Source organism: Engystomops pustulosus, chromosome 6, assembly GCF_040894005.1.
Source record: "Engystomops pustulosus chromosome 6, aEngPut4.maternal, whole genome shotgun sequence".
In the NCBI taxonomy this organism is placed as follows: Eukaryota; Metazoa; Chordata; class Amphibia; order Anura; family Leptodactylidae; genus Engystomops; species Engystomops pustulosus.
Window position 1 is genome coordinate 184,060,116 of NC_092416.1, and position 4,983 is coordinate 184,065,098.

General features: G+C 44.7%; 1 protein-coding gene and 1 pseudogene; both read right to left on the reverse strand.

The window, feature by feature from the left end:
• The window catches only part of LOC140065392 (uncharacterized), a 91,522-nt gene that overhangs the window by 36,025 nt on the left and 50,514 nt on the right, over positions 1-4,983 (reverse strand).
• The window catches only part of LOC140065238 (uncharacterized), a 160,437-nt pseudogene that overhangs the window by 2,143 nt on the left and 153,311 nt on the right, over positions 1-4,983 (reverse strand).

Sequence of the window (4,983 nt, forward strand, 5' to 3'; positions counted from 1 at the left end):
TAGTACACACATTATTCATATACAACATGACCTAATACCATAAAAATGAGGGCACCATTTTGGTAAGTGAAGGAGCCCTATCATCTAGTGGTTACTACTCACCTGGGCAGTTACCTGTAGGAATCTCCTCCTTACATCGCTCATCGCCCCTCACATATGTCTCTGGAGCAGTAATATTCTTCACAGCTTCACCCTGGTACGAAAACTGTTAAAGAAAAAGTATCAGAATAGACTAGTCACAAGTAAGGCTTTACAAAACAAGTAACACAGCTGCAGCTTCCCACCATGTTATTTCCTTATTTTAACCAACAAACACTATAGACATAATCCATCAGAAGATCCAGACCTCATCTAATGTCTATGGTCAGATATAATTCATCTCCATCTCTTTCATTAACAAAGAAAACATTTATTGTCCAAAAAGAATCAAAATGTGAAACTTGAACCACATATAGAAATTAGATTTTACAATATACCTAATTTTATGACTAACAAACCAGCACAGATCAGAGAATCTGCCATGAAGTCTTATCTCCATCTACCTGATGATCCTGTGGGACATATTTCTCCTCTGAACAATCCTGTGGTAGAAGAAGAGGACTGGGACATCTCTCCGGTGATGTTCTCTTACTGGATCTACCTGTAGGAAACATCCAGAGACTGAATTCCTTCTTTCCATACAGATAATGAAAGGACGTGTGGATTTAGTCCTGTCTATTACCTGCTGATGTGAGGGGCTGGTGGTCCTCCATCATGACGTCCTTGTACACATCTTTGTGTCCTTCTAAATACTCCCACTCCTCCATGGAGAAATACACAGCCACATCCTGACACCTTATAGGAACCTGACACACACACAATGATCCCGTCATCACCCAGATCCCTTCATAGCGTTACTGTATAATGTCCCAGCATTCCCAGCAGTGTCACCTCTCCAGTCAGCAGCTCCATCATCTTGTGGGTGACTTCTAGGATCTTCTGCTCATTGATGTCATCATGTATCAGGGGGTGAGGTGGAGGAGCCGGGATTGGGCTCAGGGTTCTCCCCCGTCCTTCATACACAGGGGCCTGACAGCGCCCACTAGAGGTCTTCTTCAGTATTATGTAATCCTGGTTATGGAGAGACACATTGATAAATCTCCCTCCATGCATTTCCAGAATCTCTCACCTCTCCAGTCCTATCATCTGTTATTCCCATAGATAATGATGTAATGTGACCTCATCACAATCTCTCACCTCTCCAGTAATAAAGAAGAGAATCTCTAGGGTGAGGTTTATTATTCTCTCTGACATCTTAAATCTGTCCATCGCTGACGGGCCAGTGAGGAAATTTTTCTGGAATGGAAATAATCAGAAGCATCAGAACCAGAGCCTTATCACAAATCAGGAGGAACACTGTACCATGACTCCCCCAATCACTGTTAGCGCCGCACCGGCACGCCTTCTTTAGTACCCCTTATGCATGTCTGTTGAGATTGTGTCCATTTGTTACTGTCACTATTGTATTTCGTACTGTAATTGTTTCTCCTTATGTCATGTAATGTGGTCTCGTTGACCTGATAGTCCTGTAAACATTGGTTTGTAACTAATGAACTAGCAACATGTAAGAATGCGCCTCTCGTAGTGTATGTATGTAACTGTAACATTATGTCTGTCCTGTGTGTAACAACTGCCATAACACTATGTACAAAACCATTTCCTCCCAGGGGATCAATAAGTACTATTGTATTGTATCTTATAATAATAAAGTACAGTAATACTAATTACTGCAATTAGATAGATGGACGTGAGGGGTCACTGATAAATGTCCCCCGGTAATCCTGACAGACAACACCGGTGACTACATACATACCTACAACTGCAGAGCTGTGCACCAGATATATGTGGGAGGAGGAAAGGACCTGTGATGATGTCTTAGTCATGTGATCATCCCTTTGTGTGGGATGCGTACAGCTTCGGCGGTGGAGAAGCTATAGGACCTGTGATGATGTCATAGTCATGTGATTAGTCACATGTGTGGAAGGATTCAGGTTCCAGGACATGTTGCTAGAAGCAGGGCTATCCCTAATCCTCGTGTGTGTAGAAGTTCTGACCAGCGACAAGTTCCCCACGTGGTGTAATAACGGAAAGCAATAGAACTATTGACTAAATATGAAATTAAAGTGTCTGTTTCTTTACCGAACACATTTTCTCATCCACATTAGAGGGGGGCGACATGGAGAATACCTGTTTCAACACCTAAGACGAGTTTATTGAGAACACTTGGTCATGTTGTTCGACCTCTCACTGCAATACTTCTGCTGTCTTTCCAGAATTTGTTAACAGAGTTGCCTGAAATCTTATATTTGTTTTGTGGTGCACCCATGGGTCCTGAGCTATATGAACTCTCGAATCACTTCCTACATCTTGTACTTGAATTAAGCTTTTTGGAGAATGGGGGATGCGTCCTTTCTGCTTCTGTTTTCAATCTGCAGTTTCAGGACATTTGGAAAACATTCAATGGTCCTGAAATGGCTCTGTTTACATGTGTATTGAGACCATGAAGAAACATACAAAGCTTACATGGGTGAAGGTCCTTCTTAGTATAAAACTTGGTGGGTTGTTTTGGTGGCCATGGGCACCAGGCTACCGCCCAAATCACCTATATTTTAACTTACTACTGATGACATCCTGATATACTTGACTGATTTGAGATAGAAGGGAAAAAAGATCCTTACAGCTTTTTCTGCATACAAAAAAAATAAAAAAACAGAACTGATGGTGATAAAATTCACAAAGAGCAGAGATATCTGCTGGAAGGAGTTAAACATCCTGTAGTCATCTCCCCAAACCATGAGAACCTCCAGGCTGACTGACGCGTAAACCTCCCCATAAGCGAGATGGGATATGAATTTTTACTTCTTGTTACATTCAGACTGGATATTAAAAATTCGAAGGCTGGTGCCTTATCACCATCATTTAAAAGTACAGACCTACGCGACTGTTCAAGCTCGCATCCTTTATTTATATTACAACAAAGGTATGGATAGAACTGGAGACTATACTTGCCCCAAGCCCTCTGCAATCCCTCCTTTACACACGTACACCACCTTTCAAAGCTCCCTTACGTCATGGAGCAGACCCTAAGGAGTTTAAGAAAGCTACCTGAGCCTTACCAACTCTTTGCCGACGACAGCCCTCTTACTGGTCTCGTCAACCGGTCACCCCTCAGAGCCAATAATAGGCTTATTTTTCATAAAATCTGCCTCAATCTCATCCATTGAGGAAACCTGATTGACTGGTCTTGGCGACCTCCAGGTGGGAAAACACACAACTACCCCACTTCCACTCATGGAGAGCTGGAGATGTAAGCAAGCCCCCAGTACAATGTTACATATCTGATGGGAGTGTCCCCCATTACAAGCATACTGGAGTCTAGCCATTATTGATTCATAAAGTCACTGGAATTAAGCTACAAAATGACCCAACACCCTTGCTTTTATCCATAATATCCCGCTCAATACCTTCAGACAGATGCTCTCTCATGGGCTTCATCTTTATTGCGGAGCATGTCCTGAACCCCAGGCTATGGAAAACTTACTATGGACATCCTCCGAGAAATATTATCACTCCAAAGAATGGAGGAGCTTACAGCATTCAAACATGTTACGTTAATAAAACAACTCCAGAATTTGGGTCCGTGGATGACTTTTCACTGACCCCCTGAGTTCAACACCTTCACCTGAGTTAGTTATCTCTTCCGCTACTCGACCCCTCTCTTTCCCTTGCCCCCCCTTCTCTTATAGTAGATATGTTTTCTTGTATTGTTTCAGTTTTTTTGTTGTTCATATATATCTTCTCAGACATATTAATATGAATAGGTCTGTGTAAACACTTAACTGATAGTACCTCATTGGATGGTTATGTACCTACAGTTGCTTACGGTAGAAGTTTTGATTGACCTCTGTTCCACCTTTCTTTCCTTCCTTGGGAGGATAACTGTTTCTTGTCCATTAGTGTCAGGATCCGGGATGAGTGAATCCACTGGACCACCGCGGGAGGTGGTACTAGCCGACACCTGGGACCGGAGTCTAAGTGGCACCTGGTTTTCACCAGAGCCCTTCGCAAAGGGATGGTCTTGCTGCAGCAGGGTACCACCAGGTCGTTCCACAGGTGCGACTTGCCCGAGGTACCTTAACTGAAGGCAGTCTCGTGGTCGGGTCCAGTCACAAGGTCAGGGCAGGCGGCAGAGATGCAAGGTCAAGTCCAATCTGGGGTCAGCAACCAGAGGTGTCCAGGCAGATGGGAACAGGCACACGGGACACAGGAACGCAGAAACACAGCAACACGGAGGAACTCAGGAACACTGGAATGCAGGAATACTCAGGAATGTCGCAAGGAAACTTTCTCAATGGCGTAAGCACAAAGATCCAGCAGGGTTATCAGGAAGAGGCAGGCTTAAATAGATTACCTGAAAATAAGCAGAGCCAATTAGCGGGGTGCTGGCCCTTTTAACCTTTTGAAGCCGGTGCGCGCCCTAGTAGTCGGGAACGATGAGAGAGGGGCACGGGTATGTAACCTGCTATATGGGTCGCAGGACCACCCGTGACAGTAACCCCCCCTTTGGCCTCCCCCTCTTCCTGGGCTGGAGGAATCTCTGCAGGAGGTCCTGGTCCAGGATATTGTCCTCGGGCTCCCAAGATATCTCTTCCAGCCTGAACGCCTTCCAGTCAACCAAGAAGAACCACTTATCCCTCACCGTCTTCATATCAAGGATCTCCTTTACCTCATAGATGTCAGAGGAGTCAGCCACAGGAGCAGGAGGAGACACTTGTCAGGTGAAGCAGTTCAGGATGACAGGCTTGAGCAGGGAGACATGGAAGGAGTTCGGGATGTACATGGTGGGAGGAAGGCGCAGCATTTAGGACACCGGATTGATGCGACTCAGACATACTTGGAGGACAACCAGACTTTGTTACCAGGAGCGAAGACAGGAGGAGGCCT